This window comes from Giraffa tippelskirchi, chromosome 8 (assembly GCF_054371585.1).
Source record: "Giraffa tippelskirchi isolate mGirTip1 chromosome 8, T2T-mGirTip1v1.2.pri, whole genome shotgun sequence".
NCBI lineage: Eukaryota > Metazoa > Chordata > Mammalia > Artiodactyla > Giraffidae > Giraffa > Giraffa tippelskirchi.
Window position 1 is genome coordinate 9,689,918 of NC_137282.1, and position 27,985 is coordinate 9,717,902.

The following is a 27,985-nucleotide window of genomic DNA, read 5'->3' on the forward strand; positions in this document are numbered from 1 at the left end:
GAACTAAAAGGTCCTTGACTATGCTTAATGACTACATTATTATTATTTGGTCTCCTTTGACTGTTTTCCTTCATTTCTGCATGTTCTCACTTCTTTGATTAAACTTATTCTTTGGCTAAAGTTTTCCACAGACAAAAGCAGGCAGAGGACATGAAGGGTGAGGAGGGTAAGGACCATAGGGCCTTGACTCGTTTCACTCATTTCTTTAAGATGTCTTTCCCAAATTCACCCATAAATATAACTTTCGCTCATAATCCTATATGTAATATATATATTCCCACCACCGCTTTCTATCCCCTTCATTCTGCTGTATTTCCTCCATGGCACTTAGCAACACTTAAAATACTCCAAAACTCCCAGCCCTGACAAGCTCTGGAACCTTTATTAGACTCACAACTCCCCAATAGTTATTTTCTGCCCAGCACCATGGAGTCTTGCCCTACACCTGAGCAGCTTAAAATCTGCCCAAGATTCAAGGAAACTCCTTTGCTATTTTATTTGTTTGTCAGTTTCCATGTTCCCTACTAGCATCTAAAGACACAAATAGTTTATTTTACCCTTGCTACCTGGAACAGTGCCTGGCAACCTAAGTGTTTAATTCCTTGTCGTTGACTCTGTACAATAAAATTTCTCATGTATTTGGAGTAAATGTCATCTAATTTATAATCATGAGTGAAAGCAGGATATTGAGAAAAAGTAATAAATGTGTGGGCTCATTACAGGGAGTGTTAGAGGAAGCCAACTAGAAATGATTAAGAGAACTTTTGAAGAGCACTGAGAATCTTTGTGCAGAGAAAATCATACATTTGGAATTGGCCCAATTAATAGAGTGAAGTCCCTTTTTTCCCATCAAGACTCAGCTTCTCAGGAATGGGAGGAGACTGGGCTGGTCCAATAGTGGCGGTTAACAAAGTTGCTGGGGCAGAAATACAAGGAGTGGAAAGTGTTGTGGATCCTGAAGAGCAGGTTAGGCTGGTCATCCGAAGTGTCGAGAGGCTAGGAGGGAAATCCATCCTTACATAGTGGGGTGGGATGGAAGATGGGGTCATGAAGGGAAAAAGAGCTTCCAGGGTGGGAGTGAAGATGACATCTAGGGGAAGAAAATGGTAAATCTTAAATTTCTCTGGCTTATCTTTGGAGGGATAATCATATCATAGTGATGGCTTAACCTAAGTCACTCATTTTATCAATGAGCCAGTTAAGTCCCAAAGAAGCGAAGGGACCCCTCCAAGGTCTATCTGAATATAGCCCAAGTCTCCAGCAAACACTGAAGAGCCAGACCACTGGGCAGCTTCTCCCACCCGACTTCCCTTCGAGTCGGGTCTGCCCCAGCTCCCATCACTCATTCTCCTTCAATTTCAAAACTTCAAAATTCTCACTGACAAAAAAAAAAAAAGGAAATATCTAAATGAGAGTTCTGCCCTGTTTTCTCTGTGATTCAATAAGTGTTTGGCTTCAGGGGCCTTGGACGTCTGTCTTTCAGACAAGTGAAAATGTAACTGCCTCTAAGCGTTTCTCTCTGCCGGCAGGATGCCTGTCTCTAGCTGACAGGACAGGCTGCCTCGTGCTGTTTGGGTTTCTCACCAGCCTGTCTGACAGCAGATACTTTTTAGCTTGATCAAGGACAATAGGCTCTAGATCAACGCTCATCATTTGTCAGACCTGGAAAACCTCACTGCTACGATAACTGTTGGTTCCACCGGGACTACGCTAACTCTTGGTCCTGCTGTTGGTTGGTTTGCGAGAGGCAGGAGTGAGTCCCCTGGATGATGAGTTACACAGGTGTCTTCTGGATTCAGAGTGGTGTGGAGGAGAGAGGTCTGGGGGTGAGTTAGGAGAGCTGCTTTCCAGTTCTCCTCTGCTATCTATGGGGTCCTCACTGCAAAGGAAGGCATTTCCCCCCACCAAGCCTTGGTTTAATCTCCCCCCAAGTGAAGAAATGGAAGAAATAATTCATTTCTTCCATTTCAGGTAGGGTGTATGCCTGTTCAAAAATCTGAAATCGCCTGGGAACGCACAGGAAGCTTTTCATGTGAAGACTTCTGGAATGGAACACAGGTGAAGGGACGTCCCCTAAGAAATCCCTGTCGTTGATTAACTGCTGGTTAATGATTGTCGTGCAAAATACAATAAGGAATGGGACCAGTGGAAGATTCACCGAATAGGGAGGTGAGTGGACAAAGCCCTCTCCTCCACACATTTCTCAATGCCCTCCCTACTGTTACAGCAAACTAAGTAAAAAAGCAAAATGTCAGTACAGAGTTGTCTGCTAGTTGGGACATTAGACATCAGCTCATCTAGTTCCTTCTCTTTATGGTTAAAGACAACAGTGTGCATGGAGAAGAAAACTATTAGTTAAAGCTGAGATTCCAGCTCTTGCCGGGGAGTCTGGGAGACTCAGACAATCCTGGTCAAGAAGAGGTTAAACCCCTTCATAGGAAGAGAAGGGCCTGAGTCTGGACAGTCAGCAAGTAGAGGAAATAAGCTCCCTTCTAGAAACGAGCTTTTGCTGATTGCTCTGTTTTACACTGGAGATGAATTGCTTTGGTTCCTCAGATGTTAATTGTAGCCAGAAAAAGGCCAGAACACTGTGATAGCATGATATATTTGGAAAATAACACATGATTTGGAATTTTGCAGGCCTGGAGTCAAATTCGGTTCTAGTCCTAACTATCTATCCTTTCTGAATCCAAATTCTGTCATGAATAACTTGGGGATAATTATATCTGCCTGGATTTGATGAGGATTTAGAGTTAATATATGCAAATTTGCTAACTGGTATCTAATTTATCAACGAGATACGAGGGAAAAGGACAAAAAATTTCACCCAAATTGCAATACAGATACACTGTAATTGCCAAATTTGCCACATTGAGGGAGGCTGCCAGACCTTTACTGATTTTGTGGACAGTTACCTCACACGCCCATGTGAGGAGAGCGGTATTCTCAGGACCCATGGTACCTGCTGCAACAAGATGAACAATCTCAAGTCTCTGAGTTTCCCTTGGGGACTACAGAACTTGGTGACTCCAGAATTTCCATAGAGGAGTCTTAAAGATGGCAGTTTACTTGGAAATAAAGCTTAAGGACTTGCCTTGAAGTTTGTACATATGTTTGCAAATGATTGAAAGAATGTCAACTGTGTGTATCAATGACAGAAGATGTATAGAGTCAGGGGGTGGTGAGGTTGCACAAAACTCACCACATTTCTAGACGCCCTGCCTATTGTGATAGCAAACAAAGTATAAAAGCATAATTCCGACACACAGAGGTTCCTGCGAGCTGGGACATCACACATCATCTCAGTTTCTTCTCTTTATGGTTAAAGACAACAGCAAGTATGGAGAAGAAAAGCTATTGGCCAAATTTTCATCAGGGTAAAGGGATAAATATTTACAAACTCTGAAGTGTGACTTCAGAGTCCCTCAACTCCCATATGTATGCATATGTACACAATCACACACTCACACAGACACACTCATTAGAAACAGGGCAAAAAATAGTACTCACATATTATTCATTTGGACTTCTTCCCTGGTGGCTCAGATGGTAAAAAATCTGCCTGTGATGCAGGAGACCTGGGTTCGATCCCTGGGTCAGGAAGATTCCCTGGAGAAGGGCATGGCAACCCACTCCAGTATTCTTGCCTGGAGAATCCCATGGACAGAGGAGCCTGGCAGGCTACAGTCCATGGGGTCACAAAAGAGTAGGACCTGACTGAGCAACTAACATTTTCACTTTCACTACTACTACTATTCACTTAATAAGCATGATGATAAATAGTCTCTCCTTGACCAAACTGTAGTTGGGCTCCTCTGAGCTCTTTTTCAGTTATACATGTCCTTCAGAGCCCAGTTTTAGCAAGAATCCTATCATGCTAGTGGTTTAGCTCAAAATCCTTTACCCTCAATCTCTCTCTCATCTGACCAAATTCCTCATCCTCCACCATCCCCCCAGGAGATGTCTGGTCACTTTGGCTTGCCTTTAGCAAGAATCCTGTTAGTTCAGTTTAGAAAAGAGTAGTTTGACCCTCTTAGTAATTGTCCATCTACAGACGGCTGGCCTCCCCCACAAACTCCCCTGCCCTGCACAATTCTGCTCCTTATCACTAAATTCCCACCTGTTTTTTGTTTGTTTGTTTGGTTGGTTATATTCATAGTTCAGCCAATCTCTCCCCCTTACTTCAAAACCCTCTTATAGTGGTGGCTATATCTGTGGGCTGCCGTCTATGGGGTCGCACAGAATTGGACACGACTGAAGCGACTTAGCAGCAGCAGCAGCATACCTGTCGCAAGAGTCCTAAGAAAAATCTGACTTCTTGTTTAACAAGAGTCAGTACAATTTTTTTTTCTACCAAAGAAATAAACTAAACTTCAAAGTAAAGATGGGCAGAGAATTGAAAGCAGCCTCTTTAAATACAAGTAACAGTGGTGACAAAAAAAAAATATATATATATATATATATATATATATATATGTTAAGTGTAACAATTAATCAAATGTAATAGCAGCAGCAACAGCAAAAATATAATATTTGCTAATTGCTTGTATGGGAATTCAGAGATGAAATTTACTATTCTTTCTCTGAATGAGCTCCAGTCCAATATACCACTCAACTGTCAACGTTTAGAGTGGTTTGATACCAACAGTGCTACTTCAGAGAATCGAAGGGCTGGATTGTCCTATATGCTTAATGGATGAGAGACCTGGAGTACCTAGGACAGTGCTTTGAGGATCCGTGTCCTTATCTCTAATAAAAAAAAAGAGATATAAAGTCATATAAGAGATACTCAGCCATATAAAGGAATGAAATGGTGCCGTTTGCAGAGACATGGATGGACCTAGAGACTGTCTTACAGAGTGAAGTAAGTCAAAAAGAGAAAAGCAAATATCATATATTAATGCGTATATGTGGAATCTAGAAAAATGGTACAGATGAACCTATTTGCAAAGCAGAAATAGAGATGCAGATATAGAGAACAAATGCATGGACACCAAAGGGGGAAGGGAGCCTGTGATGATTTGGGGGGTGGGGATTGACATATATATATACTGGGTGTGTGTGTGTGTTAGCTGTTCAGTTGTGACCCCATAGACTGTAGCCCGCCAGGCTCCTCTGTCCATGGAATTCTCCAGGCAAGAATACTGGGCTGGGTAGCCATTCCCTTCTCCAGGGGATCTTTCCAATCAAGGAATCAAACCCTATTATGTATAAAATGAAGCTTCTTGGATGGTTCAGCGGTAAAGAATATACCTGCCAAGCAGGAGACTCAGGTTCAATCCCTGGGTAGGGAAGATCCTCTGCTGAAGGAAATGTAACCGACTCCAGTATTCTTGTCTGGGAAATCCCATGGATAGAGGAGCCTGGCAGGCTGTAGTCCAAGAGGTCAGAGAAAGTCGGACACAATTTAGGGACTAAACAACAACAACAACAACAAAAAAAAAAAATGGAAAAGTCCAATGATGCTGGGGCACAGAAAACCCAAGACACATGCATCTACCTTGTGATCCGAAGGAGCTAGAACAGAAGGATAGAAATTCATTGGCCCAGGTCCAGCCTCACTACTGTATATTAAAATAATTCAGAGTATATATCCTGCTGAAGGTAGGTGAAATGCAACCACTCTGGACTTTCAGGGTCACTTTTATTATCCTATATAAACATTTATGTTGACACATTTATTCAGCTAATATATATTTTGTTTTGGTTGAGAACAACTTATGCTCAGAGGCTGAGGTTTGTCTTTGCCACTTATTTAACACAGGCTCGCTGCAGGAATTACAATAATTTCAAAAGCCAAGAGCACATAGGATAATGTTTCTAGTCAATTAAAAAAAAAAAAGCATTGTCCAGACCAATAACAGGTTAATCACACTATTGTTCCAGGCAAGGGGGAAATGAAGAGACTAAAGTGCAAATTTAGTTGAGATGACTAGTTTTCTGAGTTGGTCCCCAGGAGAGTCAGTTTAGCCAACCAAGAACTGGCTTCCAGCTGTCAGAGCAAAAGTAAAAGTCTCCAGTTGCTCGAAAATGTTGCTCAGGAAAGAAGAATGTGTTGGCAACAAGATGCACAATTTTCATCACTGCCCACCAAGAGCCACTTTGTCCAGGCAACAGCTAGTGCCCCAGGTCTGTGGAGAGCTGTTTATTGCTGCAAGCAGTAGCCTTGCCCAGACCAAACACTCTGAAGTTGCTAATCAAACCCCCTGGTATTTAAAGCTTCAGCTTCCCCCAGCCATAGTCACCCCCCGCCATGTGTTTTTACTGGTAAGCTCCTAGCAGCACTTGTCAATAGCTGAGTTACTGAGTGCTATTGACAGTCACAGATGTCAGTGTCAATATCCTGACACAGCCTCCTCCATGTAAACAACCCACTCTTAGAGCAAAACAGCTTCATTCTTGGATCAAAACAAGTGGATCTGAAATCACAGCAGACTAATATACATTTTATCTATTGGGTCATTGTAGATCTCTGAAAAGAAAACTAGTTCAAGAAGATTGAGACAACACTTGGGTTCTAGTTCTCAAGAGCATATGATCTAAAAAGAAAAGTAAGGTGTGTACAAGTGAAAACAAATTGTAAGAAATAATATGTTCAAGTAATTTAGTGATGTCTACCATTGGCCACGGAATTAAATGAACATGTCATCGAGTTCTGGCTCCTTCTAGGTGTTTATGCCCTTGGCAAATACTTATCCTTGGTCTCCTCCATCTAGATGAGGTATAGTAATAGAATCTATGTAAAGGGATGTGAATGTTAAATGAGATAATACCTGTAAATTTCCTTGCCATGTCCAGTACCAAATTGATAACATATGCATAAGCAACAATAGTACTGGTAATAAAAATAACAATAAAAGTGAGAAGACAGCTCAAATGTCACAGGCAGCAAATGAGGAGAATCACGTGGGTGGTACAGGTAATATGAACTAGACCGCTTCAAGGTGGGTCCATTGGACTGGCAGCACTGGTATATTCTGGGAGCCTGTCAGAGCTCAGGCCCCACTCCATATGTACTGCATCAGAATCTGCATTTTATTTAGCACTTTTTCCTGAGTGATGGGCAATGCACATTGAAGTTCAAGAAGCATTGTACAAGGAGATATCAAAAGAAAAGTGATCAGGGATTCCCATGTGGCTCAGTGGTAAAGAATCCACTGGTGAATGCAGATGAAAAGGGGTCAACATGTACTAGACATGAACTAAAGCCTCCAAGATGAGACAGAATCAGATACTAAGTCACCAAACATCTTGGTCCCAGAACCCCTTTACTCTCTCAAAAATTATTGAAGACTCAGAAACCTTTGTGTGTTTTATCTGCTTGATGCCTAACAATAGGAGACAGCTGGGTTCTCAAATTCTTCAGCCTTTAATCTGTTGTGTTATTTTGGCTGAAGTGCAGGAAGAAAATTTGCCCTCACACAAATATGTAGCTTGAAAATGTAGTAGTATCTTAATACACTTTTAAGATAATTGTAGATATTCTCTTTTGTTATACCACAAAACTGGTAAAAGTGGTGGTTTCTTAAATATGTGGAATCTCAAAGTTAATGAGTCAACCTTGACAAGACTTGGATAAATCAATGAGCAAATGTTTTCCAAATGACGGATGCCTGCTGTTGCAAATAGCAGAACAAAAGTAACAAGTCTACACAGAGTAGACTAATGGATTTTAATGTGCCAGTATGAATATAGACTAATGGATTTTAGTCTATAAAGACTAATGGATTTTTAATGTACCAGTACAAACATTTATTGCACAGTGTTTTTCCTCGAGATAACCATTGCATGTATCAGAAGATTTTTTTGTGTGTACTTCCTATTCAAAATAATGAAAAGAAATATACTTAAGGGTCAAAATGAATGACTTTTTCTGTTTTGTCTGGGGCATTGTTAAGTGAAGCTGAAGGCACAATGCTGGGGAATGTAGTGAGTACTGGTCCATTTGGGACCACTGCCTTGGTTGATATCAGACACTGATGGTTTTACAACTAGGGCTTTTGCACCATCGGTGAGAATTTTAACAAAGTGAAAAAAAGCGAAAAAGATCTCAATTATACTGTAAAAATACTTTTGACCTCTCAGATGGCCTTGAGAGGCTTTTGGGTAGTGTAGGAGTCTTCAGAGCATATTCTGAGAACCACTAGATTAGAACACTGGAAGATAGGGGCCAGATAAGAGGCTGAGAGGGATGAAGGGCCGTATTAGACAAAGGAAATTATTACAGAGGAGAGCCGAAAATAGGGCTAAGCAAACCGCATTCCACCAATCTGTGTGAAGCAGAGCTTACACAATTCAGAAAGAGCTGTTTAACATCAATCAGCCATAGGTATACCTATGTTTCCTTCCTCTTGAACCTCCCTTCCTCCTACCTCCCTCCCCACCCACCCCTCTAGGTTGTACAGAGCCCTGGTTTGCGTTCCCAGAGTTCAGTTCAGTTCAGTTCAGTCGCCCAGTCGTGTCTGACTCTTTGCAACCCCATGGACTGCAGCACAAGTTCCCTGCGTCATAGAGCAAATGCCCATTGGCTGACTATTTTGCATATGATAGTGTGTATGTTTCCATGTTACGTCCTGCATATATCCCACCCACTTCTTCCTCCTCCCTCTCATGTCCATAAATCCATTCTCTATGTCTGCATCTCCATTGCTGCCCTACAGACAGGTTTATCAGTACCTTTGATCTTTTTCAATTTTGAGTCGTGTGAAAATCATATCTATTTTAAAATAACAAACTAAGAATATAAGAAAAAAAAGAAAAGAAACAGCTGCTCCACCTCTTTTGTTCTGTCCTGAAAACAGAAGCCTACACAGAAGGACAGTTTCCTTTCAGCTTGTCTATTGAATCAGCCTCAACTTCAACTGGTCTACATTTTGCTACTTGAACTTGAAAATCTGGGCAATCGATTAAAGTTCAAAACTCAAAGAGAAGACACACGTGGATCAATCTCTTTCACCTTCTAACTGAAGAAATGTTACTGTCCTTTTTAAAAAAAGGAGGGGGCATAATGTATTATTTTAAAGCTAACTGCTAGTTTAGTTTTATTATTTATATAAATGCTATTTTCTACATAAATTACACCCTCTACCCTCAAAACCCAAAGAGTTTGGAATACTATTACTAATTTTTATTTTATGTACTTTAGAGAAAATGTTCATAGCTTGGAAAATCTAAGACATTAGATTTTAGACTGCAGATCACCTTAATTTTGAAATATTTGCCAATAATCGTCATGTACTGAGAGGTTTACATTGTTGACTGTGGGAAACACAACCAACGACTAGAAGGCAAATTCCAGTATCTTGACACTTTTGTTCCTAAATTTCAGCCAAAGATAGAAGAATTCTGTGCGATAGCGATGACATGAAAGCTAGATCTCAAAGGGTCTGGCTTGTCCTCCAGCCAACCATCCCTCATTGAATTGATGAGCATTTGTGAGGTCTGTAATGCAGAGATCATCCAGTAGGTAAAGATACACCAGCCTAGGATCTGAGGATGCCTGGGAATCTCTTGCCCTCTTGGGTCATTGTCATCTCAGACCATTCCAATCTGGTCCAACCTTACAGGGACTAGGTGTGGTACCTTCTTGATCTGCCACCTCTTCCATCACCAAAACTCTGCAACTCAAGCTCATGTGACTATCTATTTTCCCTGTGTGACTGGTCCTGGCCCAATAGCTCCAGGAGATAGTGTTAACTCAGAGAGATGAATAATGAAGCTCCTTCTTATCCAGATGGGGCTTTCGCAGCTCATGGCTGGAATTGCTCTCATTTTCTTTGCATTAGACTTTAAGAGATGCTTGGCTGCCTAAAATCATTAGCGGAAATAACTCATTGAGGATATTGGAGTTAATACAGCTGAACATACCATTAGAGTCCTGTTCAAAATCCTGCTCCGTGTGCTTTTTCTCTCCTAACCTGACTTAGGTGCTCTGTATTCAGAGCCAAGTACAAAAACTTTTTTCAGCTTACAAAATCAATGCTTATCCATCTTAGACATTTTGTAAAATTACAAAACAAATGGAGAAAAATAAAATGACTCATACTGCTGGCCATAAAAATTATTCAAAACTTGGAACATAAATATACGTGGCATGTCCTTTCAACATCATAGGAGGACAAAAAACAACCCAAGGGCTATCTAGAATCAAGAAAAATATAATGTGAAACACAAGTACAAACTTCAAAATTTTAAGTGCTCTAATAGCTATATTAAAAACATAAAAGTAAACAGGCAGAATTAATTTTATCATTAATTTAATCCAATATACCAAGAAATATTTTCAATTTAATGTGCAATTGGAGTAAGAAATTATTTATGAGATATTTCATATGACTTTATTGCACTCAGTCATTGAGATCTGGTGTGTATTTTACACTCACAGCACATCTCAATGTGGACTACTTCTGAGACCATGTGTGGCTGGTGGCTATCATCTTGAATAGCACAGATCTGGGGAAAAATACTTTGTTCAGCTCACTGTTTCAGTTCAGTTGAGTTCAGTCATTCAGTTGTGTCTGACTCCTTGCAACCCCATGGACTGCAGCACACCAGGCTTCCCTGTCCATCACCAACTCCCAAAGCCTACTCAAACTCATATCCATCACGTCGGTAATGTCATCCAACCATATCATTCTCTGTTGTCCCCTTCTCCTCCTGCTTTCAATCTTTCCCAGCATCAGGGTCTTTTCCAATGAGTCAGTTCTTCACATCAGGTGGCCAAAGTATTGGAGTTTCAGCTTCAGCATCAGTCCTTCCAGTGAATATTCAGCTCAGTGTTTACTCTTAATTAAATTCCCAGCCATAATGAAGCCACATGTTAACTTATAGATTTGTATCCAGTAGAGATCTCAATAATTTCTGTCTAGTAGGAAAGATAAAATCACTCACCATCATCTTATGCTGTAGAATATTACCCAATTTTTTGTCTACTCCAGCATTTATATCCTAGCATTTTGTTGTTAAATTGACTATGAACATCTAGCTCCTTACATACTCTTTGAATTAGTCTTACTGGTTTCCTCATCACTTAATAAATTAAACAAAACATTGGACATGTGCTCATTTTATACTTTCATAAGTCATGGATTTTACCTTGTTGAAGATTGTATGTTAGCATTTCTGTGACCCAGAACTGCTATCAACATGTAGCTGTCTTTTATTCTTTCTCTGTAGAACCATGCATGTACATTTCACATGTGGAGCTCCATCATTTCAGTCCCACTTATACAAATATTGAAAACACTGCACTAAGTGAACTCACATATATTTTTACTTATTTTTATTTGTTTTTCCAGTTTTATTGATATATAATTGACATATGTATAAGCTTATATATATGTCACTGTATATGTTTAAGGTGTATTGTATAATGATTTGACTTACAATGGAGGTTTGGTGAGCATTATGTCATAAAGATACAAAATACAAAACAAGAAAGAAAACATATTTCCCTTGTGATGAGGACTCAAGATTTACTCTCAATGTTCAAATGTAACATATAACAATGTTAATTACATTAATTGTTGCGTTAATAGACTGTTGACTTATAAAATGAACAACATGAGAGTTGCACATTAAGTTTTATTTGGGGCAAAATGAAGAGTGTAGCCCTGGAGCTTGCATGCATGCTAAGTTGCTCAGTTGTGTCTGACTCTGCGACACCGTGGACTGTAGCCTGCCAGGCTCCTCTGTCTGTGGGATTCTCCAACAAGAATACTGGAGTGGGTTGTCGTGCCCTCCTCCAGGCTGGCCCTGGGAATAGCACCTCAAACAGCTCTGGGAAATTGCTTCAAACAGGTAGAGAGGAGGAGAGTATATATGTGATTTTGGTGAAGAAAGAAGACATGCAATCAAGCACATATTTTTCCAGAAAGTTTCTGCTGGTCTAGTGAAGCTTTTGCTAGTCACGAGGAACAGTTATCACCATGAAGGATTTCAGTGCTTTTCTAGATACGAGGAAATACAAGAATTGGGCTCATAAAATCAGTAGCTGAACATATCTATCTGAAGACCTGCCCTGACGGTTTTTCCCCAAGCATAGAGTGCCTCATTACTGTTCTCCACCCTGAACTCCTTTCAGAGGGTGTTGAAAGTCAGTAGCTGCAGCAGCAGCTGATTTAATGCTTATAGAGGTAGATGGCAAGGGCCCATGGCAAGTGCCAAGTTGTAGTTGATAATGCCCACTACTTATTTATCTTATGACTGGAAGTTTGTTCTTTTTGACGACATTCGTTCAATTCTATCTCCATTCTCTCGCCACTTCTGCTAACTACAAATCTGATCTCCTTTTTCCGCCATTTTGTTTGAAGCCTTAATATAACTGACCTACATCACTACATTAGCTCCTGAGGCCCAATATGGCAATTTGACATTTCTGTACGTTACAAAATTATATGTATATCCACTTTGCTTGTCTGAAATGAAAGTTTCCTGATAACCACTACAATTTGGGTACCAAAATTGTCCTTCTGAATGTTTTATCACATTCTTGTTACCGTATTATGAAAGCACTCAATTTCTTGTTGCCTTGAAGACTCCTCAAAAGAATTGAAAATATCACTCTCCTTTTTTAGAATTTAGATTTATTTTGTCTTATTAAAGACAATAAAATGTTCACAACAGTGACTTAAGTGTCCATAATAGTAACAGCAAAGAGAGCTTTGTGTGTTTTATGTCTAACTTAGGAACAATACTATCAATATTCTTATCATAAGGTAAGATGTTCACTATTGTCTTTGCAATTTATTTATTTATTTTGGCTGCACCACAAGGCATCCTGTATCTTAGTTCCCCAACCAGAGACTGAAACTGTGCCCTCTGCAGTGGAAGCTCTGCCAGGGAAATCACTTAACTTACCTTTTAAATCAGATTAAGAACATATTCCTCTACTCCTATTTTACCTATTAAAATAAAATATGGAATAAAATTTGAACTCCAGCAAATGCATTTTCCTTTGTTCTCCTAATATTATAAATTATATTCTAGTTATTCTAACACTTAATTAGCCATCTGCTTTTAGATTAAGACTTACTTGACAAAGTATATTATTCTTCTAATATGCTGATATACTGATGTACTCTAACACATTGAAGAATTTGGCTAGATATAATTTTTTAGTAACTTGGCATCTATATTCATAAGTAACATTGATCTAATGTTTTATCTTTAAAGCAAGTTAATCAGATTTTAATATCAGAGTCTTACTAATTTATCAAAGTGAAATTAAACACCTTTCACCATTTTGAATCCTTATGAAAGTGTGAAAGTGTTAGTGGTTCAGTTTTGTCCAGCTCTTTGCGACCCCATGAACGGTAGCCTGCCAGGCTCCTCTGTCCATGGAATTCTCCAGGCAAGAATACTGGAGTGGGTAGCCATTCCCTTCTCCAAGGGATTTTCCCAGCCCAGGGATTGAACCTGGGTCTTCTGCATTGCAGGCAGATCCTTTACCATCTCAGCCACCAGGGAAGCTCACACATCCTTAGGCATCATTAAATGGTAACAGATAATGGTAGGAGTTATCTATTCCTTCAACTTTTGAAATAACTATCCAGTAAAGCCTACTAGCATCTTTCCTAGAGGTTATTCTTTCATAAATTTCTAAAATTTCTTTCATAGTCTTGGTCTATTCCAGTTTATTTCCTCTACCTCCTCTACATTTAAAAAGCCTTAAATGAAGTTAAATTTCATTAAGATTTCAAATTTAATTAGTAAGATTTTATATATATATATATGTGTGAAGCTATTTATATATGTATATCTGTATACATGTGAAAACATCTGTGTAAATATATATTTATATCTTCTTTCTTCTTTTCTTAATTAAATCAGCCAGAGTTTCATCAATTTTATTTGTTAGCACATCCACTTTTTGTTAGAATAGATCAATCATTAAATTTTCTCTGGTTTCATTTTCTTTAACCTTATATTTTATATTGGAGTATAGTCGATTAACAATGCTGTGATAGTGTTAGGTGGACAGCAAAGGGACTCAGCCATACATATACATGTATCCATTCTCCCCTAAACTCCCTTCCCACTTTTCATTAGGATAGATGAATTTTTAAGTTTCCTCTGGCTTTATCCTTCTGATTATTTTTTCTTCTGAGGGCAATAAGAAGTCATTGAGGCATTTTTAGCAGGGTAGCGGCCTCTGAGGAGGTTTGAGCTTTTTAAAGAGCATGCTGCCCGCTCGGATGGGGGTGCTGTGGAATTGGGGGGGGGCGTGGGGCACAGATCACAGATTGAACTCAGACCCACTGCAACCACCAAGTCCAGCTCTTGGGCAAGAGAGACTCAGGGACAGGACCAATAGGAGAACTGACTCACTCCAATGTAATACAATTCCCTGGTAGGAGGCTGAGGTGTGGGGAGCAACAGTGTCGAGAGCATTTTGCTTGAATCAGGCCCAGCTCCTATCCTTGGATACGCAGAACACAACTGGCACTTATGAATCAGATGAAGCAAACATAATGAATGACTTGTAGCGATAGGAGCCTGGCCAAGATCTAGGATTAAGAGGCTTAACCCCTCCAACTCACCATCAGGTGTTGGAATGTGGCCACAGGACTGTCACCGAAGGCCACAGAGTCTGTGCACACATGATTCCAAGGAGGCTATGCACTCAAAGGGCATCAGTTAGAATTGTGGTGGGCTGTGGGCACCCCTGGTCTGGGAATCTACATAGGACTCCGAGCTCATTAGAGCAGCTGAAGATAGGAAAAGAAACCTGTCCACATTGATGGGGATAAGTGAGTGCGAGTCTGGGAGAAGCTGCAGATCATAAAGTGTCAAGGAGTCCCGGGCTCCCTCCAGGGACAAGGTGCTACCAGGGAGAGACTGATGGACACTTCAGCTGCGATGATAATGAGATTTCTATTGAAATCTAAGCCCTAGGTTTGGACCAGGAAAAAGGCTGACTTAGTAAACCTGGGTGAAAAGGACTTGAATGATTACAGTTGAGAGGGAGGATGGGAGATACTACTTCTAAGGGTCTTGCTCCCACTTCTAAAGGAGGCCACATGCCTTCTTTTTCTTCCTCCTTTCTCTGTTTCTCTCCTTCCTTTCTTCTCACCTCCTCTCCCATCCATTCCCCTTTGTCCACATCTTCCTTTGACTTCTACTGTCCCAAACTCTACAGTGGTCTCTTAGCACTAATAGTAGGAATTATCTATTCCTTCAACTTTCGAAATCACTATTAAAGCCAGCTGGCATCTTTCCTAGACATTATTCTTTCATAAACTTCTAAAATTGGTTTCACTTTTTTGGCCTATTCCATTTTTTTTTTTTCTCTCTACTTGAGTCATTTAAAAAGCCTTAAATGTAGTAAAATTTCATTAAGCTTTCTAATTTGAGTACTGAGATCATGCATATATATCTAAAACTATATAATTATATATGTGTATTTGTATGGGTACAAAAGCATCTGTATAAATGTATATTTATATCTTCTTTCTTACTTTCTTAATTAAATTAGCCAGAGATTGAGCAATTTTATTTTTTTAGCGCAGACACTTTTCATGAGAATAGATCACCTTTTAAATTTTCTCTGGTTTCATCTTTTTGATTATTTTTTCCTCCTGAGGGCAATGAAGTCACAGGAATTTTAAGCAAGCTCAAGCTCTGGGTACCACCTGGTGGGCAGGGCCACTGAGCTGATGGGGTCCTCGCTCACAGGCAGGGCTGCCCGGAGACTCGTTTCAAGACATTGATCGGCCACAAAACAAACGGCATCTGCTGCTGAGAAGAAATGAAAGCCATTGATGAGTGGAGCAGCACCACACAGAATCCTCCTGTTGAACGAGGGAGCGGCTGGGAAGCTGGGACCCATTACGGCCTTGCCTGCGATCCCAAAGCAGCTGGCCGGACAGCTGCGGGGGAAGCTGGCACGTTCTACCCGGCTGCTGCGGAAGACCATATTCAGGTGTTGGGGGAAATCCAGCCAGGCAGGAAACAGCTTGACTGGGAGACAAGCTCTCTCTGCATATGAAAGTGGGGCTGCTAAATGAAAAAGCTAGGAAGGGACAGTGTGCAGGGTAGGGGAACAGAGCAACCAAATCCGCTGTGGTGAGATCAAAAACAGGATGCGAATAGGATGTGACAACTCCTCCCATTAAAACAGGACCCTTGTCAAGTAAAATAACCCTCATGAATTGGCTGAAAAGCCCACAGCGGGGCAGCCGACCTCTGGTCATTTGGCAGTCACAGAAGCTAAAAACTAGCTCCAATTAAAGTCTAAAACAGAACAAAAACCACTGTGAGTAACCAACAGTATTATTTCTCTGAGGCAAAGGCATGTATTTTTCCCTTCAGTGACCTTGGAACAATGGATTACTCAGTTACCTCTGCAGAAGAGAAACTGTGAGGCTTCAAACTTGGGTGCAGACCTCCAGTGGAGGGTGGGAAGTGTGAGTTTCTTGACCACAAGCATCAGTCTGGGGTGGAGGGGAAAATGGCAGGAAGCTGAGTTTGGGGATCGATTTGCTCCATGACTTTGGTCTAATAAATCACCTTAAGATAATCTTGTTTGTTTAAAGTCATAATAATAGGACTTCCCAGTAGCTCAAATGGTAAAGAATCTGCCTCTTATGCAGGAGACCTCGGTTTGATCCCTGGGTCAGGAAGATCCTCTGGAAAGGGGAATGGCAATCCACTCTAGTATTGTTGCCTGGAGAATTCCATGGACAGAGAAGCCTAATGAGCTACAGTGCATGGGGTCACAAAGAGTTGAACACAACTAACAATCATATACATCTCATAAGGCTGATGTGAGGATTCATTGGGAAAAAAAAATGTATGTTAAAGCACTCAGTACAGTGCCTGGACTATTTCAGAGTCAGTTCAGTTCAGTTCAGTCACTCAGTCATGTCCAACTCCTTGCAACCCCATGGACTGCAGCACACCAGGCCTCCCTGTCCATCACCACCTCCTGTAGCCTGCTCAGACTTATGTCCGTCAAGTCGGAGATGCCATCCAACCGTCTCATCCTCTGTCATCCTCTTTTCCCCTTGCCTTCAATTGTTCCCAGCATCAGGATCTTTTCCTGTGAGTCAGTTCTTCCCATCAGGTGGCCAAATATTGGAGCTTCAGCTTCTGCATGAGTCCTTCTAATAAATATTCAGGACTGATTTCCTTTAGAATTGACTGGTTTGATGTCCTTGCAGTCCAAGGAACTCTCAAGAGTCTTCTCCACCACAGTTTAAAGGCATCAATTCTTTGGTGCTCAGCTTTCTTTATAGTCCACCTCTCAGATCCATACATGACTACTGGAAAAACCATAGCTTTGACTAAGGCAGACCTTTGTCAGCAAAGCAATGTCTCTGCTTTTCAATATGCTGTCAAGGTTGATCATAGCTTTTCTTCTAAGGAGCAAGCTTCTTTTAATTTCATGGTTGCAGTCACCATCTGCAGTAATTTTGGAGCCCAAGAAAATGAAGTCTGTCACTGTTTGCATTGTTGCCCCATCTATTTGCCATAAAGTGATGGGACCGGATGCCATGATCTTAGTTTTCTGAATGTTGAGTTTTAAGCCACATTTTTCACTCTCCTCTTTCACTTTCATCAAGAGGCTCTTTAGTTCTTCACTTTCTGCCATAAGGGTGGTATCATCTGGATATCTGAGGTTATTGATATTTCTCCCAAGCAATCCAGCTTGTACTTCATCCAGCCCAGCATTTCGCATGATGTACTCTGCATATAAGTTAAGTAAGCAGGGTGACAGTATACAGCCTTGACATAATCCTTTCCAATTTGGAACCAGTCCATTGTTCCATGTCTGGTTCTAACTGTTGCTTCTTGAACCTACATACAGATTTCTCAGGAGGCAGGTAAAGTGGTCTGGCATTCCCATCTCGTGAAGAGTTTTCCAGTTTGTTGTGATCCACATAGTCAAAGGCTTTGGCATAGTCAATAAAGCAGAAGTAGATGTTTTTCTGGAACTCTCTTTCTTTTTCGATGATCCAGCAGATGTTGGCAATTTGATCTCTGATTCCTCTGCCTTCTCTAAATCTAGCTTGAACATCTGGAAGTTCTCAATTCATGTACTACTGAAGCCTCGCTTGGAGAATTTTGAGCATTACTTTGCTAGTGTGTAATATGAGTGCAACTGTGTGGTAGTTTGAACATTCTTTGGCATTGCCTTTCTTTGGGATTGGAATGCAATTCAGAGAGTAAGCAAACATGAATTCTTTTCATCTTATTTATTAAAAACTCCCCATATTCTCATAAACTAACACAGTAGTTGAATAAGTTTGGATTCAGTACAAGAATTTGGACAGTACAAGTATTGGACAACATGATAGTTTCCCATAACAAGCCATGATACTCTATTAGAAAAAAAAAAAAAGGAAACCATGGTAGTTTCTGAATATATTGCATTTATTTAGTCCAGTAAGACAGCAAGAGTGCACAATTGTAGGTCATTTATTCACTCAAAATTTTATCTTGGTTGTTGACTTTGTATTTTCTACTGGGCCAGGCCCTGGGGATACAGCAGTGACAAAAATAATCCTGGTCCTTATCTATGTCACTCAGGATGCTTTTGATAACATGTAACAGAACACCCGGGCTTCCCAGGTGGTGCTAGTGGTAAAGAACCCACCTGTCAATGCAGGAGATGTAAGAGACTTGGGTTCCATCCCTGGGTTGAGAAGATTCCCTGGAGGAGGGCATGGCAACCCACTCCAGTATTCTTTCCTGGAGAATCCCATGGACTGAGGAGCCTGGGGGGCTACAGTCCATAGGGTCACAAAGAGTTGGACACAACTGAAGCGACTTAACATGCACACACGCACAACATAACTTCCAGCTCAAAGCAACTTAAATAATAAAAAGGATTGTTGCCTTGCATAACCAGCAAAGCTGAAGGCAAGCCAACTTCATGGATAGTTTGACCCATCAGCACTTTGAGGTCTCTGGAGACTCTAGGTCTTGCTGTCTCTGCTCCGACTTCTGCAGTATCTGCCATATGATAAGGCTGCTTGCTGTCAAGGTTGCAAGGTGGCCACCAAGGTTACATGCTTTCTCTTCCACATGAAGAAGTCCCCATGTTCTTAGAGCTCCCAGTCAATCTCCCCTTGTGACTCATTGGTCTTAATGGGGTCATACTCACCCCTGAATATGCCATAGATGGAATTGCTTTGACTAGTTGAGGCCAGAGCCACATGCCCTACTCTGGAGCCAGTGTGTATATATTGAGGGCAAGGACCAGTAATAGTCAATAAACAGAGGAGCGGAAGGGACAGAAGAAGGAGTCACAGAGCGTCCCCATAGAGCTTCTGGTCAGGCTTGGCAACTTTGGAAAGTACACAGTTTAAGAAACAAAACATAAAATCTCGTGCTACATTCCTAGGGAGAAAAGTGTCTCAAGAGTGAATAATGTCATTTCACATTTAATTATGGAATCATTTAGTAAATTGAATTGCTAATATATTCAAGAAATGGTGCTAAGCACTCTCAGGCACACAGAAAAGATGTGCAATTCGAGCCACTGTCGTTAAGAAGTCAGTGGTACAATAGACAAAATATTTTACTCACATATGAGGTGACAAATAGAAAAACGGGGCCATGTGGTGAATGTCCAGTGAATTTAGCAGACATTCATTTTTGTAGGAGTGTGGGTTTCAAACTTAACATGGCTGAAGAATCACCGAGGGTACTTGTTATAAATGGAGATTTTTAACCCAGAAATTCTAACTCAGTGATTTGAGATGGAGCCTAGGAACCTGTTTTTTGTTTTTTTCCCTATATGAAACATTTCAGTGATGCAGTACAAAAGGGCTACTGTGGTTAGACAGCTCCATGAAGGAAGCAACGGAAGTCATAGAACAGTTTTGTGAAGGGAATGTCAAGAGTTCTCAGGATTCTATGAGGAGGTTGTAGGTCTTGGTTTCTTTGTTATTCCTTGCAGGGCACCCATCACTTAGAACAGTGTCTCCTCTAAGACAGATACTTGCAAAGGAATGGAATGGAATGTACGAGTTTACTGTATGTTTCAGGTTGGGATGGAATGGTGATATAGCAGAAGCAGGGAGATGAGTTGATTGCATAAAATGATACAGAATCGGTCTAGAAGGCATAAAAAGAATGGAAAAAATTGCTACCCCAAAGCTCTTCAACACATTGTAGTTACTCAGTGGATAATTTATACTCCAAAGAAAAGCTGGCAGAATGTTTCAATTTCTTTAAAGAAAGTGTGAATGAGTGAGAAAAAGAAACCCAGAATCCCCAGTAGCGCGTTACCATATTTCACTCTTGGTTGGTGTAGCACAGAGAAAAGAGAGTTAGACAGGAAGACAGGACTCTTGGGTTCCAGGATCAACTTTGCTTCTCAGTAGCTGTGTGACCGTTGGGAAAACCCCCTCCCTTCTTCGGAGCTGTTTCCTCATTGGTAAAATGAGGAGACTGAACCAGATAATCTATGTCCTTTGTCACTATCACTGCCCGCATTTTGATAACCGTATTGTAAATTTAATTTACTGTTTAAACTGTTAAAATGACTATGGCAAAAAACAAAAAGCATATTGTATTCAATGTAGGAGTAATGGTGTGCTTTCTAATTATCTGCCCAAGCAATGTAACCATAGTTAAATTTATGATGAGAATTGCACATCCAATTGGGGTGATCAGGTTGCAGTAAATTAAAACTTACAGCTGCCCTTTGTATTAAGTTAAAGGCACCCTTCCGCCGCCAGAAGCAGAAGTCTTATCAGCATATGAATGAAGGCATTAACACAAGAAAAGTTGTGTCACATAATGTCAAAGTCCTGTGTGACACGGCTAACCTTGTAAACACTGTGCTTACATCTAAGGAGAAATTCATGTTTATTGTCTCTGGAGCTGGCCCAGCTTCTCTTCTATCTGTTGCTGAATTCAAAGGCATGGAGTACAAGATCAGAGATAAATAATATTTTCTTTTTCATGAGGGCTGCAGGCTCCCCTTGCTGGCATAGGTGTGTTACACCCCAGTCAAGGCCAACTGAACATTTAAATTTCTAGATCAACCTGTTGGTCATTTGAAGGTCAGAGTTTCCTTACAGAAAAATTATTCTCCTTTCAAAATATTAATAGAAAGTTAACAGAGGATTTTATTAGAAGCAACTTTCTAAGTGTATTTTAAATACAATTTAATATCTAGAAAGTTTATATCTAAATTTTCAGAGAGATGGTGTTACCTGAATAACTATCAAGGCTAGCTTTTTGAGTCCCTACAAGCTAGCAGGACCTGTGCTAATAATGTTATTAAAATTCTTAATTTTCTTTCTAGGGAGCCAGCAGTATAGGTACTGTCTCCTATATATAGCTGGTGCTCAAGGACTATGTCATTTGTCCAAGGTCAAATACAAGTAAGGATTCAAAACTGCATCCATTTGACTTCAACATGCATCATTCCACTAAAAACTGGTGCTTAAAAAAAAAAAAAAATCCATACCACCCCCTGAATCATTCCTAATTGTAAATGAGAGAGGCAGTTCTCACTGTTTCCAAGACTAGTGTATATTTTCTTTTTTTCGCCATGAATACCTAGAATTACTGATGCACATTTTTGGATTGTGGCCTGGAAAATTTCAAAACAAATAGTTCTAATATTTTCAAGGAAATTTTAAAAAATAATTAACATTTAATGCTGAACAAAACATGTAAAATTCAATGTAATTCAATGTAATATCTTTAAATTATTTTAATATCTATGCAGTAAAATCATTCTACATGAAACTCTGCATAACTGACTCTGCATTGGAACTAGATTTTAGTTTTTCAAAGTGACATGGATTAAATAAGTGTCTTGATCGTTTAGTTACAGACCTATACACAGGCAAAAAAAAAAAAAAAGAAGAAGAAATGTGAGTTAGGCCAACCTACAGTACTTTCTCCATAATCCTCAAATTCAGAGTTTTGAAAAGTTTTCTCTTTTTTTAATTGTTGTTCAAGTTAATTTAATTGCTATTGTTCTAAAGAGCTTCTTCCTAATGAATGGAGAAAAGACAAAATATTTTTACCCTTTTTTCAGATTTCACATGTCAGTGCTATCATATGATATTTGTCTTTTCCTGTCTGACTTCACTCGGTATGATAATCTCTAGGTCCATTCATGTTGCTTCAAATGACATTATTTCATTCTTTTTTAAAAATAGATAATAAGGGCCCACTATATAGCACAGGGAGCCCTTCTCAATACTCTGTAATAACCTAAATGGGAAAGAATCGAAAAATGAGTGGGTTCATGTCATACATGTATAACTGGCTCACCTCACTGTACAGCAGAAACACAACATTGTAAATCAACTATACTCCAATAACATTTTTTAAAACTATTTTTACATGTATTAAACTATTTCTTAGTACCAGAAAAAAAAAAAAAATGAAAAGACTGTCATCATCACTTCCTCTCATTTCAAACAGAAATGGTTTCAAAAAGTTAAATTTTTAAAAATAAATTTGTGGTAAATTCCTTAGGTTGAAACAAAAAGTAACTCATGAAAATATTCATGTGTTTTACAGAAAATGATTTTAATGGATTTGAGGATAAGTAGTATCCCCAGATCGTTTTGGGCAGTTTTGAGCTGTACAAGACAAGGACATGGTGCCCCTCTAAAATCTACACACGACAGGGTGCCCTGTGTAACCATAAAGATATTACAGAAATGCTGGCTTGTGACTTCAAGACTAGGTTGTAAGAAACTTTGTTGCTCTGCATTCTTCTTTCTTCCATTATGCAGCTTGTGGAAAGCCAGTGGCCTTGTTGGGAGACCCACAAGCCACCCTATGCAGAGGAGCGAATAGCGAGGAGCTGAGGTCTCCTGCTGGTTGCCAAGGAGTGTGCCATCTTGGAGGCAGATCCTCTAACCCCAGTCAAGCTATCCAACGGTTGTAGCCCCAGCCTACATCTTGGCTGCAATCTCTTGAAAGATTTGGATCCAGAACCAACTAGTGTAGCTGCTTCCAATTTTTGGACCTATTAAAAATTGTGTAAGATAAACTTATTAGTGTTATTTAAGCCAGTAAGTTTTAGATAGCTAACAAGTTTTAGATAGCTGATTTTTTCAAGCTGCTGAAAATTTCCTGATTCCAAGATTAAAAAGCAAAAATGTGGGTGAATACATTAATTGGGCTATTTAAGGAATAAAATACGTAGACTATACTGTTTAAGAAGGAACTTTCAAATTTTGCATAATACCAGAATAACTGCTGTTGGACCAGTCAGGAAGAGAATGGGATTCATTAGCTCCCATTATCTCCTTGTTGACACACCAGGACATTCTTATACACAATGAGCTCTTGACTTCACTCGATGTTTTTTTGCTGCAGATTCTTCATTTTCTGCAAATGAGGGATAAAATTAGGCATAATTAGACTGCTCAGTCCAAATCCAGGAAACACCATAATTGAAAGGTAGAAAATTTGCTTTTTTTTTTTTTGTTTTAAATTTAAAAAAACCTTCACAGTTTAGATGAAGTCAAACCAGTATAAGGGCCTTCCATTGTTCTGAATAGCTACAGAAAACACATATTTTTCCAAAAAGAAACCAAGAAAATAAAGAATATACCTTCCTGAATTAAACTTCAGTCACATAGAAGTTACAAATAATCAGTCCAATTTTCTATGCTAGTAGTAAGTTCTGTTTTAATATTATATTGATAGCTTTTTCTAGCTTACAACAAATAGGCTAAAAGTGTAAAGGTAAAAATATATGTTCGATTATTTAAACAAGAAAATTCAGTTGTAGCACGTTGTGATATTAGTGGCATATGAATAGCTTGTTTAAAAAGACCAAACCAAATCTGATCATTCTCTGAGCAAATCAGATAAACAAAGTGATCTCAAATCCTTTTGGACCAAGGGAGAAGATTTGCATTTATCTAATTGTACATAATTTTGAATATTTTATATAAAGCATATTTTAGATTTTTATTAGTTAGCCAGTGCTAAGTAACAAATTTACCTAAAACTTAGACATTAAGAGAATAAACATTTATACTCCTATGGTTATTGTGGGTCAGAAATGAAGGAGCAGGTTAACTGGGTGAGGTTGTGATCAAGGGATCAGCTGGGGCTACAATACCTGAGGCTTCCCTGGGAGAACAGCACTTGCTTGAAGTTAGTTCACTTCCTGGGTGGTGGCAGGAGCCTGAAGTTTCTTGATCATGGCCATTCCACAGGTTGGCTTGAGTGTCCTCACAACACTAACTGGATTTGGACAGCAAGCAATCTGAAAGAGAGAGAACCAGCAAGTGCTACAGGATCTTTTATGACCTCTTCTTAGAAGTCACACATTTGAAGATGAGCAAGGTAGAACCAAGCATGTTGAACAGACCAGAGGCTTCTCTCAACAGCTCATTTTCTGATATGGTGATATTCCCAGGACTGGGGGCACTTGAGTGAATAGTAGCCTGAGCAAGAGATAGGATACAAAGCTTGTCCTTCCATTCCTCAAAAAACTTCAACCTTATCAACGAATTTAATGTGCGCTCACACTTAAAGACATACTTCTTTTGAAAAAGGAAAATTATCTTTAAAATGAATGAATAACTTAGTTTAGATAATTATACTTAGGTGTGTTCGGGTCCAGTAGATATTTGAAGAGCAAGCATACTAGATGGGGAAGTAGACTCAATAGAGGAGACAGTGAAGGACTCCAGGGGAGATTCAGTTCAGTTCAGTCACTCAGTCGTGTCTGACGCTTTGCGACCCCATGAACCGTAGCACGCCAGGCCTCCCTGTCCATCACCAACTCCCTGAGTCCACCCAAAGCCATGTCCATCAAGTCAGCGATGCCATCCAGCCATCTCATCCTCTGTCATCCCCTTTTTCTGCCAGGGGAGGTTAGAGCAAGTATTAAGGCAATTTGACCTCTTAGACAGAAAATCCAGCACCTGAAGAGAGTACTTAAAAGGAAGGTGGAACAGAGGCTGATTTCCAGCCTCTGAAGCTGCTTTGAAGGTAAAGAAGAGGTGAGAGGATCTCTGAGACAAGAAGTGAGGGGAGCTCTGAGGGAGGAGGTGAGGGGAACTCTGAGGGAGGAGGTGAGGGGAGCCCTGAGGGAGGAGGTGAGGGGAGCCCTGAGGGAGGAGGTGAGGGGAGCTCTGAGGGAGGAGGTGAGGGGAGCTCTGAGGGAGGAGGTGAGGGGAGCCCTGAGGGAGGAGGTGAGGGGAGCCCTGAGGGAGAAGGTGAGGGGAACTCTGAGGGAGGAGGTGAGGGGAGCCCTGAGGGAGGAGGTGAGGGGAGCCCTGAGGGAGGAGGTGAGGGGAGCTCTGAGGGAGGAGGTGAGGGGAGCTCTGAGGGAGGAGGTGAGGGGAACTCTGAGGGAGGAGGTGAGGGGAGCCCTGAGGGAGGAGGTGAGGGGAGCCCTGAGGGAGGAGGTGAGGGGAGCCCTGAGGGAGGAGGTGAGGGGAGCCCTGAGGGAGGAGGTGAGGGGAACCCTGAGGGAGGAGGTGAGGGGAGCCCTGAGGGAGAAGGTGAGGGGAACTCTGAGGGAGGAGGTGAGGGGAGCCCTGAGGGAGGAGGTGAGGGGAGCCCTGAGGGAGGAGGTGAGGGGAGCCCTGAGGGAGGAGGTGAGGGGAGCCCTGAGGGAGGAGGTGAGGGGAGCCCTGAGGGAGGAGGTGAGGGGAACCCTGAGGGAGGAGGTGAGGGGAGCCCTGAGGGAGGAGGTGAGGGGAACTCTGAGGGAGGAGGTGAGGGGAGCCCTGAGGGAGGAGGTGAGGGGAGCCCTGAGGGAGGAGGTGAGGGGAGCCCTGAGGGAGGAGGTGAGGGGAGCTCTGAGGGAGGAGGTGAGGGGAACCCTGAGGGAGGAGGTGAGGGGAGCCCTGAGGGAGGAGGTGAGGGGAGCCCTGAGGGAGGAGGTGAGGGGAACTCTGAGGGAGGAGGTGAGGGGAGCCCTGAGGGAGGAGGTGAGGGGAGCCCTGAGGGAGGAGGTGAGGGGCACTCTGAGTGAGGAGGTAAGAGGAACTCTGAGGGAGGAGGTAAGAGGAGCTCTAAGACAGGAAGTGAGGGGAGCTCTGAGGAAGGAGGTGAGGGGTGCTCTGAGTAAGGAGGTAAGAGGAACTCTGAGGGAGGAGGTAAGAGGAGCTCTAAGACAGGAAGTGAGGGGAGCTCTGAGGAAGGAGGTGAAGGGAGCGCTGAGGGAGGAGGTGAGGGGAACTCTGAGGGAGGAGGTGAGGGGAGCCCTGAGGGAGGAGGTGAGGGGAGCCCTGAGGGAGGAGGTGAGGGGCGCTCTGAGTGAGGAGGTAAGAGGAACTCTGAGGGAGGAGGTAAGAGGAGCTCTAAGACAGGAAGTGAGGGGAGCTCTGAGGAAGGAGGTGAGGGGAGCTCTGAGGGAAAAGGTGAGCGGGAACTTTGTGGAAACCTATAAGGCTAGACCACCACTCAGGTCTGCAGAGTCAGCTGAGTGATCACCTTGTGTGTGTGTGTCTTTTTTTTTTTTTTTTTACATATATTAAACTGAAAGAATTGTCAAGGCTAGATGGCAATGCCTAATTATAATGGTGACTAGAGATACCTTCAAAGAGTACCTTTTCTATTTGGTTAAAACCATGTAGATACTGACTAGTGGAGTATAACTGACATTTTTTACCTATGCTTATACATCACAGGATTTCTTCCCTTGTCCCTGTTTTTTCTTACTGCTGTCCTCTGTTATTTTCACCTTAAGTTTCTATTTTTTCATAGATCCTGTTAGTCAGAGCTCTGTTCACAGATTAAGTGTGTCATGAGTTATGTTTGTTCCATTGATGATAAGAAAAAAAAGCCAAGGAAAGAGTTGGAAGTCAGAGAGAAGTGGAAGTTATCTAAGGAGGCTTTTTTAAAAAAATAGGTTACATACATTACCCAAGAATCAGTGCTCTTTCAAATAATCTTTACCCTAAATTTCTAAGTAGGAATTTAATCGGACTGTCCCAGAAAATTCTTCATTGTTTCTGATAAAATATTTTTCACTCCCTCACTCTCCCACCTCTGCCCAAATATCTGGACACAGTATATGAGGAGACATGGTGGTAGGTAAGAAGCAAAGCTGGCAAAGATGCTGGAGGATGGGAAAGACAGCCAGATTCTGGGTTATTAAGCACTAAGCTTGTTTTTTTTAATAATAGCAATTATGTCCTGTTAGGAAACTGTGGTAAATGCTAAAATAAGTTAAGGGAGGGGGCGCACTTCCATGCTCAGAATGAACAGTGGATTGAAGCCCTCTAGGCACTGCCCTTCTCAGTCCACTGTAGACATGCCAGTGTTTTCAAAGGCGCTTGTTGGTCTCAGAGGCTCAGAGGGATGTGACTCCAGTTGTGGGATAACTACCCTACCTGCTCTCTCCAAGTCTTCAGAGGAAGAAAATCTGGAAAGAAGAAAGCTCAGTCTTTGCAGGGAACGGCTATGCATCCAGCAGCTATCTGGGCTCTGCATGCACCCTTTGAGTCCCTGTCCAAAGCTGTCCTTGTGATGAAGATTTCCGCAAAAGTTCAGACCCCAGGCAGGTCTGAAATGTAAGACCAATCCCTGGCCGGCCAGTGAGAGAAAGGGAGTGTGGCCGATACACATAAATCTACAGAGCTGTCAGGAGACTCCCAATCAATTTTGAAGCCTGCGGGTTGCATCTTCTCTGCTGGTTAAAAAGTTCATTCTACGTGCCCCTTTCATTTTATTATTCATGCAACACAAATTAAATGGCTTAGCTGTTTCAATAGAGATTAATTACATTAGGCACAGAGCACATTTCCAGTTCAGGCCATGGTTTCTACTTCATTTAATTCATTATCCCATGTGCAATCCAGTGGCGTCCTGAAGATAACAGCTAATTTCAGTCACATATGTCTTTTTCAGCACTCTCTTTGCTTTCTTTCAGGTTTCTCTAAGAAAACTACTAGCTAGGATAAAAGGAAAAGTACATACTTGGACCAAAGGAATTTTATTCTGAAGGGCTTTCTCTTTTCTTTTATTATATTGCTTGTGTTTGTTTATTTATTTTTGTTTCAGTGTCCTGTGACCTCTGATTGAAGTG

The 27,985-nt window shown here is 41.1% G+C and overlaps 1 long non-coding RNA gene and 1 other non-coding gene across 2 annotated transcripts; both read right to left on the reverse strand.

Moving 5' to 3' along the window:
• Positions 1-13,395: 13,395 nt before the first annotated feature.
• On the reverse strand, positions 13,396-13,467 carry TRNAC-GCA (transfer RNA cysteine (anticodon GCA)). The gene has a single exon. It is a non-coding gene; the product is annotated as a tRNA-Cys (tRNA).
• An 8,432-nt stretch (positions 13,468-21,899) lies between these two features.
• Positions 21,900-25,338, reverse strand: LOC145518595 (uncharacterized). The gene is made up of 4 exons (XR_014063013.1): positions 24,847-25,338; positions 24,059-24,205; positions 23,174-23,316; positions 21,900-22,951 (listed from the first exon to the last, which is right to left on the reverse strand). It is a non-coding gene; the product is annotated as an uncharacterized LOC145518595 (long non-coding RNA).
• Positions 25,339-27,985: the final 2,647 nt, after the last annotated feature.